Here is a 19,348-nt window from a genome sequence, read left to right as displayed (position 1 = left end):
CCGAGAAAAAATCTTAAAGGCACGACGTGACCAGCCCCGCGGGGCGAGGCTCGGCCCCCGCCATCCTTGCCCTCCCCGACCCCAATCCAGCCCTGGAGGGGCCGTCATGACGACCCTGAGATTTATCCGCTTTTTTATCGCGGCTTCCAAATCCAGGCGTAATCTTTACAAAACATATACATAATGAGAGTGTAAAATGCACATTACTCCGACCGCAGAGTCGCAGAGTGCGTTCCCACGGCCAGGCCACAGAGCGCGGGCAAATGTCGTCGCATTTGACGTCGGGCAAACGTTGTCGTTCTTTTACGAATAGACGGATGTGTTGACGACTGCACTGAAGTGGATTCTTATTTCGTAGACGACGACTTGACGTATATGGCGAGGCAGATATATCAGTAGAGAGACTTTAGTGATCTATTATGTGACTAACATTCAAACAGCAATATTTCCCAAAAGACAGACGTCATAATGTATTCATGGAGGGGAATAGAATTAGTTCGAAAACATAGAAAAAACTGAGTCTTTACGGTTGAGGTCAAAGGTCATATCTCCATACGTAAGGGTTGGTCGTACCGTCGTACTGAAGGGGTCATACCGTCGCGCTCAAGGGGTTGTACGATCATACTCAAGGGGTCGTAATGTCGTTTTGAAGGGGTCGTACCGTCGCGCTCAAGGAGTTGTACGATCATACTCAAGGGGTCGTAATGTCGTTTTGAAGGGGTCGTACCGTCGTACTCGAGGGTTCCGGGGTTCCTAGTGACAAACAACGTGACAAAGAAGACAGGGAAATACACAAACCAACAAGTGTGACTCACAGACTCATATGGTGAGTACTGGCTACTGTGAGTGAGTGTGAGGGGCTAACATGCTTCCTGGAGAGTGTGAGGTGTGAGGTGTGAGTGTGCTTCCTCTCATGGCTACATGAGTACATACAAGAGTGTGAGCGAAGGAGTGTAGAGTGAGTACAAATGAGTGACACTGAACTTTGGGAGAGTGAGGGATGAAGGTGGCAAGGTTAAGGATAGGTGGGGAAGGGTAAGGGGGGGTAGAGATGGGTGCGGCCGGCGGGATAGATAGGTCGGGGGTTGGTGTGGCCGTCGTCTATCCAACCAGACATCCATCTGCTGCTAATGACCCGGCGGGCGGGCGGGCGGGCGGGCGAGGTGGTTGTGTTCTCGAGGACATAATGGTGATAATGACCGGTGTTTTCCTCATCAAATCCTCGGTCGCTCTTACCCATAATACTTCACCCCAGACAATCAGGACTGATCGTTTAGTTGGTAGGAAATTACGGCCACTCGTCCGGATAATTTGGCAGTGCACTTCGTGTGTTTTCCGTATTCTTGCGGGCAGTCCGGAACGGCCTGGAACGGACGGACGATTGAAACTCACAGGTGTGGCGAGCGTAAATAAGGCAGAGGCCCTTGGGCGCCAAATAGAAGCAAATTAGGGCAAATTGGTGTAGTTTGAGCTGTTAAGCGCCCTTAGCTTGGCTTAGTCAAATATAGCGCCGGCTGCAGGGGTTGGTTCAGTACCCATGCCAGTCTCGCTCGGGGATGGTGGCGTTTGGGGTTCCCTTCTGCTGCGACTTCGGCGGGAGATTCGTGCCGGCGCTCGAGGAGGACCCCATCAAGCTCAGGAGGAAGAGCATCCAGCTCAGGCTCCAGAAGGAGACGCAGAGGAAGACATTTGGACCTTCCTCAAGAGCCGTGGAGATGAGAAGGGCATCATCCGCTGAGGGCCGCGACCTCCTGCCGAAGATGACAGGATCTCGGTCTCCAAACTCAGGCGTGGAACACATTACTTACTAATGCTGGCGGAGGAGGAGGAGGAGCGGGAGGTGAGAAAACCTACGAACTCGGACGCCGAAGAAAGAGCGCGAAAGAAGACACTTCGATCTTTTTCCTCAAGACAATTGGGAGACTTCGAAGATGCTAGTCACCAGGGGCCCAATCTCCCCGCCGCCCCCCCTCTTCCTTCTCCAGGGGAATGGTGACCTGAAGAGGCTCCTGACTGGTGATACTCACACGCACACAACACATCGAAGTGGTGATGCCTGAGGAGTGGGTCATTCATACTGGTGACTAACCAACCCACATGTGATGTTCTTTGGCCGAGACTAAAATGCTGATCTGGAGGCCAAATTTTTAATGGTGATTTGTGGTTAAGCTGACTAGATGATGCAACATGAAGCTTAGTGATGTATGGACAAGCTTACGCAGTGACGTGTGGTTTAAGCTTTTGACAGAGGAAGGTCTGTTTGCGAAGCGTCACACCTACAAGGATGAAATGAGTGATTACCTAGTGATATACCGGTAAGCTTAAAGGACGACCTATGATTAAGCTTGCTTCGTGTGATGGTATGATCTGTAGCTTAGACGGGATAATCCAATAACTAAGCTTCCGGAAATATGCCAAGCTGAAGTGACGATTAACGTATACGCTGGCGAGGTGATATTTGGTGATGGACGTGATCCACGCTTAATCTTACTTTGTGATCAGTAGTTAAGCTTATGCATCTGTCTACTGTTGGAAACGCACGCTGATCTACAGCTGAGCTTATCTTGTGATCTTTAATCAAGCTGACTTTGGTAACTGTCAGCTAACTGACATGCTGATCTTCAGCTAAACTTCCGTATAATGAACATTACGAAGATAATCATTCCAAAAAACTAAGCTTAGCATACTAGAAGCTTCAGCCAAAGAAAACGGAGGGAGTTACGCCACTTATTAGGGGGTAACTGCACTAGAAAATCTAAGAGTCATTCTAAGAATTAAGGTAATCATACCATGGGACTTTGCAACGACACTGAATGACAGTAGATGTAATCACACTAGAAAATACAGGTAATTATTCCGGCATAAAGTGATTATGAAAATGGAAAATAATTGTTAAGTGCACTAGAACAAAGGTTTTATTTCCCCTAAAACCATAAAACGATGCATACTAGAAAACTGGCAATGAATCTAGTAAGTGCATTTACTTGATAAGAAAACGAAGGTAATTACGAGTCAATGACACTAATCATCTTAGAAAACAAAGGTAATGACATGGGGGGCAGTGAGACTAATTATCTTAGAAAGCAAATGTGATTATATATTAAAACAAGATTTATGACACTAAGAAATAAAGGTAATTACTAGCCCCAAAACGAAGGTAGTTTTTGCAAGAAAACAAAGGTAATTATACTAGAAAATGAGAGCAATTATCACACACGGCTGAGCGAGAGAGGAGGGGGATTTGGTAGGGGGGCAGAGTGATTTGGGCAGAGGATTGGGGAAGATTGGGAATGTCTGGGTAAGCAGGGGGGGGGGGAGAGGGGAGAGGAGGGGGAGGGTAGGAGTCTGGTGCGGGTTGGGGAGGGGGAGGTTAGGAATGGGGAGTTTGGGGTTTTTTTTTTTTTTTTTTAACTTCGTACCGGTGGGTAGCTTAGCACTCTCCCCTCCCCTCCCCAACTCCCCACCCCTGTGCTGATAATTGGGGTGGTGGGGTGTAGGTGGGGCGACGTCACGTGATTGGGCGTGGACCAATAAGGCTCTCTGGGGAGAGTTATGAAGCGGGAGGTTCAACCATGACGCCCACTATGTTGTTCGGACATACATATAATACACACAAACATCCATGGATAGACAGGTACAAAAGGGGCTTCCGTGGTGTAGTGGCTAGCGTCGCTGACCATGATTCACCCATGGCCTCGCCCAGGTTCGAACGCTGGGCGTGGCAGTCTGCCCACAAACAGTCCCAGGTGTTCATCCTCCCCTCGGGGCTGGTCGAGAAATAATCACCTGACTTAGGCTGAGTTGTGTGTTTGTGTGCGCGTAAACACACACACACACACACACACACACACACACACACACACACACACACACACACACACACACACTTATCATAACAGGCATAACGTTAAGAGAATATTGGAGATGTGGGGCCCCACGAGTGCAGAACTGCCTCCTCGTAAAGCATTAACAATTAATTACAAACAGGTCGTTACAACAAGATATTCAAATTTGTAATTACAATCAGGCAATTACAAACAAATGATTACAAACGGGTAATCAATTACACACACGGGCAGGGGAAGTCTTGTTATTCCTGGGAAGGACAGACACGGGATACTGGCAGTCCCTACTAGGTGGGGTAATCATGCTCTAACACTGTCAATGCTAGAAAAAAAATAAATTTATATTATCCAAACTTTGATCAAAATAGGAATGACTTAAATTTTGACCCTTGAAAAAATGGGTAATTATAAGATTTTAATTTTGATCTTTTTTTTAATGAATAAGTTTTTTAAGTCTGATTTTTCTAATGAATTCGTTTTTTAATTATGATTTCTTTTAATCAGTAATTCAATTCTGATTTTTAATAAATTAGTTATCTAATTATGATTTTTTTAATGAATTAGTTTTCAATTCTGATTTTTTTTAATGAATTAGTTATCTAATCAATAGATTAAAGAATATTGATTGGTTGTAAATAATAATAACAATAACTCCGTTACTTCTGACTGAATAAAGACACACTAGTTACTCTATCTTTTTTTTTTTGTCAGTAGTGATCTGATTACAATGTATATATTATTTATATTTTATTATCATACTTTGTCGCCGTCTCCCGCGTTTGCGAGGTAGCGCAAGGAAACAGACGAAAGAAATGGCCCCCCCCCCACCATACACATGTATATACACACGTCCACACACGCAAATATACATACCTACACAGCTTTCCATGGTTTACCCCAGGACGCTTCACATGCCTTGATTCAATCCACTGACAGCACGTCAACCCCGGTATACCACATCGCTCCAATTCACTCTATTCCTTGCCCTCCTTTCACCCTCCTGCATGTTCAGGCCCCGATCACACAAAATCTTTTTCACTCCATCTTTCCACCTACAATGTATTTTGAAAAAAAAAAAGAATCTTATGAACTTATCCTACTTAAAGGCCACGAATGAGACGACATGTTCACGAATATTAAAAGATGTCCGTGCGTGACGTGTTGTCATCAAGACAGTACAAGTAACGAAATGCCATACCATTCGTCTAATCAAGGTAACGAAAGTAACAGTAAAACATACACTTCCTTTCATCAAGATAACGCGAGTAAAAGATAAAGAAATATTACATAATAATTCTATATTTCTGATAATCAAAATTCTATTCACTGATAGCATAAGATTTTAATTTCAATTTCTCTATTTTCAAGATAAATAAATTTACGATTTCTTTCTTTTTTTGCCGTGTATCGTCTGTTTTCTTGCGCTACCTCGCTGACGCGGGAGACGGCGATTAAGCATAATAAATAAATTATCAAATTTGGACTAAAAATTTTGGTCATATACGTATATATCTTATGGTCAATTGAAAATAATTAGTTACTTGTACAAGAGGAACTACGATAATTCCTGATGATAATTACTTGGCTTAACTATGGATACATATATACTGTATGGGACTGTGACATATAATCTGAGATTATTATTGTGCTGTGTAATAACTTCAGGTTTATCTTTCCTGTATGGGAGAATTATAGGTATTATACAGCTCAAATGAACACAGTGAACATCAATTATAGGCTTAGGTTTGGTATATAGAAAATCAGAGTAATAATTTCTTGATAATTTCTATGATGAGTCTGTGAGTGGGAGATTAGGAAATATAATTCTTTGTGATAATTGCTTTAGTAATCTATAATCATGCGTTTTATATCTGATGTAATAGAGCTAATGGGTCTTATATTAGTAGTATATATAGCATTCTCTCTCTCTCTCTCTCTCTCTCTCTGTAATTGTATGTATATATGTATACATGTACGTATGCATCTATCTCTCTCTCTATCTCTCCATCAATCTACCTATCTGTCTGTGTTTGTATCTATCTGCCTACATATCTATCCACGAGAGAATAATAATAGACTAAATGTGAAATAATGAACAATAAATTTCCATCACACTCGCTTCAGTGAATAACATTCATAAATCACACTTGTCTCGTGACTGAGCTGGAGTTGAATAATTTCCCATGTAGAGATCATATATGTAACATTCATCATGGTGAATGACTTTTCTATGTACACATATTTACTGCATTACAGATGTGAAAGTTATACAGTGTTTTTTATTATCATACATTACGTTATACATCTGTGGATGAAGGTAGGAGACTCAGGTGAACAACCCCCCCCCCTCTGAATTATGCATGACATTCATGTCGACATAAACCAGCAGTATGATCTGGTTTATGTGAGTTAATGGTTTATGAAAGTATGGGTTTATTGAATACCAAGTCTCTAACGTCTATTTTGCTTCGATAGTGAGTAAGGGAGACGACTGAATGACTAAGAGGACTTAAAGAACAAGATTATCCCCAACAGTCGGGGCTAGAGCGCGTACCGCTCGCCACAGGGAGAGCTACGGTTACGAAGAACGAGTCGTGTGTACGTGTTACGTGTTGTCGTGTGTTGTGTGTGAGGTGGGGAGGTTGTGTGTGAGGTGGGAAGGTTGTTTGTGTGTTTGTGGACTGAATTCCAGCCAGCAGCCCCCGTGTGGAGGGAGGCAGAGAAGAAAAAGACGGCTCCCTAAGGTATAAGGAATGACTCTTGACAGCCACTAAAGTCCATATTATACTTCCCTATTTGGAACGTACGGATCGGACCCATATATATATATATATATATATATATATATATATATATATATATATATATATATATATATATATATATATATACAGTTCCCTTAGATTCAGAATTTGACATTTTTCTAAGCGGATTCATCGCCACCAGCCAAACCTTTAGAAATAAATTGACAAGGATTCAATGGCGGAACTTGCAAGGGACAACTTCTCGGATCTTTATTTCAAGTTCTGATCTTCAAGAGGCCTCACAGAAAGCTCCTCACAGCTCCATCTCGCCATACACAGCTCACCACGCTCATGTCTACAACCCATAATTTCTATAACCTCTCGTTAATTATGTTGTGATAATCACATTGAATAATGCTGTTATTAAACATCATTAACGATATTTTTCCCTCCTTTACGGCATCTTGCCTCGTCCCTTAGGCCCTAAGGTCTCCAGTCGACGTCATAACTAAGGGCATTAGGTCCAGACCTTGCCCTATCCACCCTCTAACCTCGGCCTTGTGCAGGGGGGGGAGGGGGTGCAGGGGGTTGGAGGTGGTGGTGGATGGGTGGAGATCCAGTTTGTTTACTAGGATGCATGTTGGGGGCTGTCAGGGAGAGCTGTTCATTAACCCTACGAGAAAAATATATGTACGATCTCTTCTCCTGGGGGGTGGGGGTGGGGAAGGGGGAGGGGGGAGGGGGGGCTTGACAAGACTGTTGTATACAGGCTTGGCCAGGGGGATGGGGTGGGGGGGAGGGCAGACACACAGACACACAGACACACAGACACACAGACACACAGACACACAGACACACAGACACACAGACACACAGACACACAGACACACAGACACACAGACACACAGACACACAGACACACAGACACACAGACACACAGACACACAGACACACAGACACACAGACACACAGACACACAGACACACAGACACACAGACACACAGACACACAGACACACAGACACACAGACACACAGACACACAGACACACAGACACACAGACACACAGACACACAGACACACAGACACACAGACACACAGACACACAGACACACAGACACACAGACACACAGACACACAGACACACAGACACACAGACACACAGACACACAGACACACAGACACACAGACACACAGACACACAGACCCACAGACACACAGACACACAGACACACAGACACACAGACACACAGACACACAGACACACAGACCCACAGACACACAGACACACAGACACACAGACCCACAGACCCACAGACCCACAGACACACAGACACACAGACACACAGACACACAGACCCACAGACACACAGACACACAGACACACAGACCCACAGACCCACAGACACACAGACACACAGACACACAGACACACAGACACACAGACACACAGACACACAGACCCACAGACACACAGACACACAGACACACAGACACACAGACACACAGACCCACAGACACACAGACACACAGACACACAGACACACAGACACACAGACACACAGACACACAGACACACAGACACACAGACACACAGACACACAGACACACAGACACACAGACACACAGACACACAGACACACAGACACACAGACACACAGACACACAGACACACAGACACACAGACACACAGACACACAGACACACAGACACACAGACACACAGACACACAGACACACAGACACACAGACACACAGACACACAGACACACAGACACACAGACACACAGACACACAGACACACAGACACACAGACACACAGACACACAGACACACAGACACACAGACACACAGACACACAGACACACAGACACACAGACACACAGACACACAGACCCACAGACACACAGACACACAGACACACAGACACACAGACACACAGACACACAGACACACAGACACACAGACACACAGACACACAGACCCACAGACACACAGACACACAGACACACAGACACACAGACACACAGACACACAGACACACAGACACACAGACACACAGACACACAGACACACAGACACACAGACACACAGACACACAGACACACAGACACACAGACACACAGACACACAGACACACAGACACACAGACACACAGACACACAGACCCACAGACACACAGACACACAGACACACAGACCCACAGACACACAGACACACAGACACACAGACACACAGACACACAGACACACAGACCCACAGACACACAGACACACAGACACACAGACACACAGACCCACAGACACACAGACACACAGACACACAGACACACAGACACACAGACACACAGACACACAGACACACAGACACACAGACACACAGACACACAGACACACAGACACACAGACACACAGACACACAGACACACAGACACACAGACACACAGACACACAGACACACAGACACACAGACACACAGACACACAGACACACAGACACACAGACACACAGACACACAGACACACAGACACACAGACACACAGACACACAGACACACAGACACACAGACACACAGACACACAGACACACAGACACACAGACACACAGACACACAGACACACAGACACACAGACACACAGACACACAGACACACAGACACACAGACACAGAGAGACAGACACAGAGACACACCCACAAAGATACACACATACACAGACACAGACAGACAGACACACTCACACACACAGACATAGGCACAGACACACAGACACACAGACACACACACACACACACCCACACACATACACAAAGCAGAAACATGCACAAAACGCAATACAACGTACACGCAACACAAGCTCCATTAACTTTCCAGAAGATGGTCAAGGTCTTGTCTTACATTGTGGCTGGGTAGGTGGAGGTTGTTGTGGGGGTGGTGGTGGTGGTGGGGGGCACACAGGCTGTAGACGCCACCAAAATCACCACAATCCACACTTCCGGCCTCATCCATCACGTGCACGTCTTGCACCACCGCCACATGACAAGTCCTCACCCTCCTCCTCCTCCCTCCTCCTCCTTCGGTCGGAATCCTTCAGCCCACACGACACTCTGGGGTGACCATCACTGGGAGGGAAGAGCCTACGATGGGTCGACAGCGATAGGCGGATGTTTGCGAGTGGTTCGTTGTAAGGGCCTGTCTTACCGAGCTGCGACGGGCGGAGCTTTGTCGAATCCCGAGGGAGGCCTTCCTGCGACGGGTAGGAACGTCGTCGAGTGGCGGTGTAGTAAGTAACCTTCGAAGGGTTGTAGTGTGAAGGACACCGAGTGACGCTGGGGGGCCTTCGACAACTTATGACAAAGGAGGACGTCGAGTGATCTCAGGGTCTTCCACGGGTTTCAGCGGAGGTGGGGACCTCGGGAGGGTGGTGGAATATTAGATGGTGTACGAGAACTGCGACAGCAGGGGAATGACGGGAAATGTGACAGACTTCGACGGGTTGCGACAGGCGGGGAATGACGGGAAATGTGACAGACTTCGACGGGTTGCGACAGCAGGGGATAACCGAGAAATATGACAGACTTCAAAAGGTTGCGACAGGTGGGGGACGACGGGTAATGTGAAGGACTCCGACGGATTGCGACAGGCGAGGAATGACGGGGAAATGTGACAGACTTCAAAGGGTTGCGACATGCGGGGGACGACGGGGGGAGGGTGACAGATTCCGACAGGTTGCGACAGCTGGGGACAACCGAGAAATATGACAGACTTCAAAGGGTTGCGACAGGTGGGGGGACGACGGGGAGAGTGTGACAGATACCGACGGATTGCGACAGTCTGGGGACGACGGGTAATGGACCTTGTACAGGTTGCAGAAGCTGGGGTGCTTTAAGTACCGTGAGAGCTCTCGACGAAGTGAGAGGACGGAGGAGATCGTGGGAGTTCGATCCACAAGCTGGGCTGACGTCGTTCTCGTTTCTACCTCCCAGTGTAAACGGATGAGGTCAACTCAGCTAATGAGGTCAACTCAGGATTAGCTCGAGCAAAAATGTCATAATTTCATCAACCATCAAACTTTGGTGGGAGGTAAACGCACGTTGGCTGTAGTGAGCGTTCATATATCTATCTGTATGTCAAATGGTTCGAGTGAGATCAACACAAAAATTTTTTTTTGAACGATATTTTTGACATTATATGATTTCTGTGTCAAATGAAAGCTCTTCTCCAACGACAAAAGCAAATGGAATTACATTTACCACCCCTTCCGTGTGTTTCCTGCTATATCTGAGATATAAAACAGATACTCACGTGGCAGAAAAAAAAAAGAAAGATATCTTTACAAGCTCGTGATTTGCGAAACTTACTGCTGCCAAAAGGGACTGGAACCCGCTGGATGAGTCTGCACAATGGATGTTCTCTCTTGAGTTTTTGTCATTTTTTTCCAGAGGGTGATTGCAGGGGGGGGGGGGGGGGGCGTGGTGGCGGCGCCTGGAAGTGCTGTACCCTACAAGGACCCAGACACTGCTGGGTCTCCCTCATGATACATAGTGTCCATTTTGGAGGTACGCTCTCACGCTGGGTGTGTGTGGCGGACGACGACGCCACGGCCTTACGGGCTTTTACTTTCTCGCTTGATGATGTCTGCCGCAGGGGAAGGGAGGGGAGGAGAAGGGTGAGAGGGGGGGGGGGGAGGTGTCGCAAGGGGAGTGATCCAGGTGGAGGGGGAGGGGGAGGGAAGGGGAGAGGGGGAGGGGGAGGGAAGGGGAGAGGGGGACGACGATGGTGTGCAGTATGTCCAGCCCCTCCCCCTTGCCCCGTCCCAGGCGTACACATACGACTGGCTGTGTTGTTGTCATCTGAATGGCGAGGCCATGGGCGGCTCCTAAGGAGGAGGGGGTGGTGTTGGATGAGGACTTCAGAGAGAGAGAGAGAGAGAGAGAGAGAGAGAGAGAGAGAGAGAGAGAGAGAGAGAGAGAGAGAGAGCAGGGAAGAGGTCCATGGTTCGTAGGAGAAACCATGAGAGGCGCGCAGCTTCGACGGCCGTAGAGGAGGCGACTCACAGGGATGCCTGGGAAAGACTGGGTCTTCTTGGTCCAGAGGAGTGGAGGGCTGGGTCCTCCTGCTGCACACAGGGCGGCAGCAGGAGCAGCAGCAGCACGGCAGCAGGAGGCTGCACCATCCGTCCTCATCCTCACACCCGTTCCAGGTCCGCTGCAGCAGCCAGGACCCCTCCCTCACCTACCGCCACACCTAACACTGTCAGGTTAACAGTACAGGTGTCAAGGGGCGTGTATGACACACACTGGCGTATGACGGGGGTTGAGAGGTGTAGATGAGACATTGGCATGTGACAATGCAGCTGGAAGCTGTCGTACACACCATACTGACTAGGCTAAGCGCATCATCAGCGGGATGTAGACACTGTGGCAGATTTCTCTTTTAAGAGAACTTTTTCTTTTCCACCCGGAGGACTCAGGGTTCGAATCTCTACTTCTTACAAGTTTGGGATAGCAAAAGACGAGGCCGTTTTGATGATTTCCTTTTCCCCGAAGATTCTCTTAAAGTACGTCTCTCTGTATATTCAGACGAAGTTCTTTTGGCAGATCTTCTCAAAGATTGTTCTTGGAATCTTCTAACTCAGTGGATGAATCCAGTATGGAAGTATCTCGAAAGGCACATTTCCTTTTGGCTGCTGGATGGTCACCCTTGTGTACAGGTGCAATGAGGCCTATGGTCCTCTAATGCTCTCCTGTGGTAGCTGGTTGACGTCACGTGACCCGCGGGTCTTGACCTCATTATTCAACTACCCTTTTCAGGTGGCGAATGGCTTCAGACACTCGGATGAGTATACGAAGAGTAAGTCGGTGAGTCGTGAGTGCTTACGGTGAGTATTCCGTATCTGAAAGGACGACCTGAACACCTGAAGTGAGTGAAGAACACCTGCGGCCACTGATGAGCACCTGCAGCGAATGTCGAACCACCTGACACCAAGACTGAACACCATTGACTTCCGAAGAACACCTGTGACCGTCAGTGAACACCTACCAGTGCTTAACACCCGGAGAGGCAGACATGGCGACTGGACCGAGTGGCGAAGGACCACGAATGAGAAGGAGGAATTAGAAGTCATTAGACGTTAGTCTGTATGGCATTCAAGAACTTTTGATTTAGCAGCAACTTTGATATCAACTTTGATATTTCATGTTTAGAGGTAAGGTGTTGTAGGGAGGGAAATATATCGGGTTTTGTAGGGAAGGAAATATATCGGGTGTTGTAGGGAAGGAAATATATCGGGTGTTGTAGGGAAGGAAATATATCGGGAAGATCAAGAACAAGATGGAGGGAGAGGATCTGGGAGAGAGTCTTGGCCATGAGAAGGGATCGAGTCCTGTGTGTAGCTACCTATCTTGTGCTGTACGGGGAGGGAGTACGAGGCTTGAGGGGCCCCCATCTCCTGACCCATTTCTACGATCATGCTATCGAAGTGGCTCTCAGTCGGCCTTGTCCACCTGGGACGCTTGCTATGATAATAACACTCAGTTACTGGACGACACGACTTGCTTCACGACCGTCCAGCGTACCAGGAGCTGTTGGAAGAGCAATCTCTCTGGTATTTGAACCCAAGGCATACCAGCGCCACAACAGAAGGTCAGAGACTAAAGACCCAGGGAGAACAGAGAGGGTATGGGAGGAGGCAAACCAACGGTCCCACCGCGGGTGTCACACAGAACTCAGCGGTCAGTGAGGCGCACCGACGCAATATCCCCCTGAAGAAGAGGAAGTCGTGTTCCTCCCTAAGTTCGACTCAAATCACGCGAGACGAGGGAAGGTCTCGAAACGTTTCGTTTCACTGCTCCGAATCATCAGGTTTTCTTACAGTACACATATGTAGCTTTCTACCGAAGCTTCTCTTCAGAAATGGTTAGAAATGGATTTCTTTTTTCCTTTTACCAAATGGTACCCCCTTCTCAGTGGTGCCCCATGGTAGTGATGTCCCCGCCCCTTGCTGAAGGTGCCTCCTATCAATAGATTCCACCCCCCTAGTGGGTTTCTCTGACCTCTACTGACCCCGATAATACCTGCTGGCTGACCTGTTGACTTCAGGTCACTCTCTGAAGTTTAAAACAGACTTCCCTCAGCTTCAGACATGAAGAAAGTTACGACTTAAGCAAGTATGAGTAAGTTCAGCATAACATCTGAATCATCTAATCTAAAGCGTTCCAGATATATGCTCAAGGATAACATCTTGCAAATCTGCATCGATGCAACGGAAAGTTAACGGCGCAGCATATAGACTTACACACAAACAACCTAAAACAAGTCAAACTAGCAGTAACAAATACATACACAAAATATATCATAATGTTCTAGTTTGTAAGGCACACACACACACACACACACACACACAATGAATGGAATAAAGTGAATGATGATGTGGCAGATGTAGACTACATATAGAAGTTTAAAAAAGCTGTATGACTGTCGGAAAAGCATGAGAGATGGGGGGCCGGCGCCCCCCCATCTCTCACGAGTGTAAAATTCCCTCCCGGTTTAGTACAAGTAAGTAATTACAGACACACACAGACACACAGACACACACACGAAAAACACCAGATTGTGATGAAGGAGGCCCGAGGGGAGGCGAGTGTGATCTACAGCTCGGGTGGGTTGCGTGTGCTGACAATCATTATGACCAACTATTTTGGTATTTCCTGCAGGGTGTCGGAGGTGTGTGGTGCTGCTCCTGCTGGAGCAGGAGGACCTTGCTCGTGAAGCCCACAGGCGCCCCCCTCCACCCCGAGGGCAGCCGGCAGGTGACTGATGCTTTGTCTTATAAAACCACCGAAGGTTTTTTCTTTCTTCTTTACTTCTTTCTCCTCCTCATCGATCGTGCTCCGGCGGGGGTTCTCGTCCTGACGGGGAAGAGGGTAGGAGTGTGTGGTGCTGACGGTCACTTCGGGTGTGAGCTGTTTTGGTGTCGGTGGATCCGTGGGTCATTCAGAGGGTCCTAGGGCCACTCAGTGGGGTCCTTCGACCAGTCAGTGAGGTCCTTCGACCAGTCGGTGGGGTCCTATGACCAGTCGGTTGGTTCTGTGACCACTGGCAACGTACTCCCCTTCCCCACTCCCTCCCAGGAGATGGAGCTGTATGGTCAAAAGGGTGAATTCCAGTGGGTCATCAGTGGGTTGACTGTGGTGGGCTTGTGGCCACGGTGGGCGATCCTCGCGGCCATTTAGTGGCCAGGATGGAGGTCTCTGTGGCCAGGAAGGGTAGAGGATGGGGGGAGGGGGGGGGTGTTGGTGGGTGGGGTCGGAAGGCCTTTCGCACAATGATCCGATAATAACCGACAATTTCGCACACACGATAGCCGATCACTTCACACACACACATACACCCGATAACCGATCATTGTTTCCTACGGTCCGATATCACAGTCCTGACAGGCAGTTAGTGGAGGGGGGAGGAGTCTTTCATCCTCGCTGGATTCCCCTTCAGTCGTTATGTTATGTGACCAGCAGTTAATGGGCACTGGGACCAGTTAGTGGGGCGACTGTGACCGCTTCAGTGCTTCCTCCCACAGTTGCTACGTTCTCTGGACCAGTCACTGGCTTTTGATGGCCAGTCTTTGGATTCTGTGACCTGGTTAATTCCCCTTACAGTAGACATGTTCTCTGAACCAGTCAGTGGCTTTCGATGGCCAGTCTTTTTGGTTGCATGGACTGTCAATGGGTCTGGATCGCCAAAGAGTGGGATCACGAGGGTTGTTAGCGATTCCTGTACCATTCAAATGGGTTCTGAAGGTACCTAGTACCTGCCTGGTAATGCCTGGAAGACTGTAATGTTTTGCACAGATGACAACCCCCCTTGCCATCCCCCGGGTGATGGAGGTCAGCAATGCTAGTGGTGTCTGGCACTGAGGTTAGAAATACAATTCTTTTTTTTCCCTCCCATGACGGTCTTGTGCCTCGTTGTGACCCCTGTCAGATGAATCACTCTGACGACAGGACGATAGTTGGTCGGAACGAACTCCCTAACTGTTGTTACGAAGGTAGATCTGGCTCAGTCTTCAGTCCAACCCATGTACTACCCGCATTCCTCGCTGGGGAGCTGAGCAAGTGCGTAGTGGAACACTAGTACAAGACTAAATGTAATCTGGGGGCTCTGTCCTCAGGTTTACACTACGTCAATGTAATTCTCTGAGGCGGGGAAGTGATGGTGCTGCTGGGGGAGGAGGAGAGGATACCCCGCTTAGCCTGGGGGAAGCTGGGAGGGCAGAAGGCTGCCCTGACTTCGATGTGGTGGGGTCAGAGGTCAGAGGAGGTCTCAGGAACCCCCGACGCCAGCTGGTGTCAGTGGAAGACCCGGGCGCTCTGGGGCCCCAGTGGTCGGCTGGCTGACGAAGGCATCGAAGGGATTTGGCGACGGCCACAAGCATTAAAAGAGGTCGAATTGTCATGCATGCAATCGACCGAAAGGACACACACACACACACACACACACACACCATACGCACACACACACACACACACACACCAAACACACACACACACACACACACAAATAGAATACAATACATACAGACACAGACACAGACGCACAATAGCAGACACGCACAACCTTCGCTCTGCTGCCCACAGACAACACCGTCCGTGCGCCAGGTAGACGCCAACAATCTTGGTCGCTCAGGAATCGTCTCTCTTTTCACTCGCGTCCAACGCACGACACATCTTGTCCTGGTCTTTTTTTTACCTTGCTTCCGGCGGCTTCTGTGAGGATGAAGACATTCCCTCCAGCACGACACTCTGGCCTGGGGGTGGGGGGACGACACACACACACACACACACACACGGACGAACACAGAGGAGGAGGGGGGGGGCTTCGTCCGAACCCACCATGACGAATAATTGCTGTTGTCTGTTGTGACGTGTATTGTGCGGCCTGTGGCGTAATGACCAGTTACCTCATACATACCACACTGATATACACACACAACGTCAAAATTTTATACCAAAAAAGAAAAAGAAAAAACGTCAGATATCTAAGTACAGACGCCGGATATCTATCTATACAGAGATGCCAGATCGCTATATATAAAGGCCAGATATCCATAGAAAGACGCTAGATTATGACATGAAGCGTCGTGCCTTATGTAACAACCTTTACATAAACACACACACACACGACGATCTACCGGTCCAAAAATCAATGAATTTGCATATAGCAGCAATAACGTCTGCAGTTTTGTGGGATGTTAGTAGTACGTGTATCACGAGATAAAGAGTTTGTTATGATATAACTAATAACGTTTGCGTCTCTGGAGAGGTCATTGGTCTTGAGGCCTAAGTACCTGGATGGTTGTGTGGGTGGGTGGGTGGTTGATTGGTTGGTTGGTTGATTGGGTGGTTGGTTGATTGGGTGGTTGATTGGGTGGTTCCGTCAGGAGCAGGTAATATGGTCTTCCTCTGGACTGATTAATCCCGACCAAAAGCCATCATCTACGACATCTCTGCCTTGATTTCTCACGCGGGAAAAAAACCCACGATGTAAGACATTTCATCTTTCCTCTTTTCCTTGACATTTCGTCTCGTGGAGCAGGTCTGGACTGCAACCCACATCATGATCACATTACTGCTTCGTCAGTAAGTAATCTACATCAATCGTTATTTTTTTTTTTTGTTTTTTTTAACGGGTGGAGTCGTGGATGGGTCATGCGTCTCCTTCTTTCTGTCGAGAGAGGGAAGTACCTGTGGTGTGCCCCTCCCTTCCCTCCCCGGAGGGTGGAGACGGTGGAGGGAAGTGCCTACCGTCTGGAGGTCGTCCGATGAGGAGTCGTGCTTCAGGAGGTGGTCCTCCCCCCACCCCCCCCCACAACATAGTTACTGTAGGGGGTGAGAGGGGGGATGTGGGGGCCTTCGTCCACGTCCCTACCCCTTCCACTACCCCCTCCTGCAGGGGGGGGGGGCTGCGTGTATGGCGATGGGGAGGTGACACGTCTGGAGGAAGGTGGGGGTGGGTGTTAGCACCCCTGGATGGAGTCAGGGACGTGGTCGACGAGGGGAGTGGTGTATATGATGGGGACACGTGGGTTGTGGGGTTGTGACCTGGGGTTATAGACGATAAGGCCACGTGGGTTGTGGGTGGGTTTAGCACGACAGAGGAAGGGGTTACATCCTGGCGGGAGGGGGGGGGGGGGGTGTTCGTATTGCAAACAATGGCGTTATGACCTTTGCCTTGGTCACTGGTGTCAAGGACTGAGGTGGGGAGGGGAAACGTGGGGGAGGGGGAAACATGGGTTATGGATACATGAGGGTGGGGAAGGAGGGGGGGACATGGAGTGGGGAGACGTGGTGGGGGTGGGGGAGTTGGCCGCCCCAGTCATTACCTGGGGGAGGTTACGCCACCGTGCACACTCCCACGGCTTGAACACACACACACACACACACACACACACACACACACACACGTACATACATACATACACACACACATACTCATGTGCACACACAAACAAACATTCACAAACATTCACGCACATGAAGGCATACTAAGACAAAAAAATCTATGTATTCTTACACACATATACCAGTAGTGACACACACACACACACACACAAACATGATCAAATTCTTCCCGCTTGATACACAAACTTGGGTGATAACTTTTCGAAGCTTTAAGGAAGTGGACTGACCTTGAGTGTTCGAATCCTGTGTGAAGGATCACCATCACCTCTGCTGAAACCAAAGAAAACAAACATTTATTTAGTATAAGACCAGAGTCGAGCCAGACCAGATCTCTATGTGTACAATACGAGTCAGGCCATGAAATCGATTTGGATGCAGTGAGATGTGTAAGGAGTAGGCTGGGGTGGAGGGATTTATGATGGTCATTCATTAGTATTAGACAGTATCGGAGAATTAACAGAGGAAGACGCTGAGAGAGGTCGCTTAAAACATGGTTCAAGATGTCGGTGGAGGAAGATGAGGTGCCATGAGAATGGAAAATGGGCGTATGTCATACCCACATATGAGAAAATAGACTGGGCTACAGGCTGGTCTGTCTGTGTGGCTTGTGATATATCACAACAGATATTCAGGGAGCGGAGGGGTGACTACCTTCAGGGGACGAACTTCAAGGTACAATGTGGATTCAGGGGAAGGACGTCATGCCCAACGAAGCCTTTAGACATCTACGAGAGAGTGAGCTCCGTCGTCGGCAAGAGAGAGGGATGAGTGGATGGGGACCACATGAAAGGGGCGCTACGGAAGCAGGAGTCCTTTTCATCATGGCTGAGCCACAAGACCCTGGTCTTGGCGCTACTGCTCCTCTTGATCCAGGCAGATGACCCGCCAGGGTGACCAGCCTCATCCCTGACTATGTTTGCGGATAATGCCCAGGAACACGGCGAGAGGACCCGACATGATCGTCCTCCTGCAGGAAATACCCTGCAGGAGTCCGTGTGTGTGTGAGGGAGGGACTTGGAGGGTCGACACTGTGCCTAACCCATCTCCGAAGGTCCTTCTTAGGAGATTCATGGGGGGGGGGGGGGAGCCATAGGTTGTGGGTGCCCATCTCCTAAATGGGGAGGAGGGGGGGATGTGGGTTTGGGGTTCCTTAACAAAGACAGACTACCTCACTGCAAGATTCTGTTTGAAGGTAGGGCTGGCCCGTATCGCTCATCGCATAATTCACTTCTCTATGTGATCTTACAACCCTTCCCTTACGTTTTATGTGATCTTATAACATTATAACCATCTTATAACTCTCTT

General features: G+C 48.4%; 1 protein-coding gene across 1 annotated transcript in view; it reads right to left on the bottom strand.

Annotated features, from left to right (window-relative positions):
- Positions 1-18,289, bottom strand: part of LOC139747341 (uncharacterized) — a 62,245-nt gene extending 43,956 nt beyond the window's left edge. The window contains exon 1 of the mRNA XM_071659535.1: positions 18,271-18,289. The gene's annotated coding sequence lies outside the window, so the exon portion shown is untranslated. The remainder of the gene's footprint in view (positions 1-18,270) is intronic.
- Between the last annotated feature and the right edge of the window lie 1,059 nt (positions 18,290-19,348).

This window comes from Panulirus ornatus, chromosome 68, assembly GCF_036320965.1.
Source record: "Panulirus ornatus isolate Po-2019 chromosome 68, ASM3632096v1, whole genome shotgun sequence".
NCBI classification, from domain to species: Eukaryota; Metazoa; Arthropoda; class Malacostraca; order Decapoda; family Palinuridae; genus Panulirus; species Panulirus ornatus.
The sequence above is the reverse complement of the archived record's forward strand: the minus strand, read 5'-3'. Positions and strand labels throughout refer to the sequence as shown.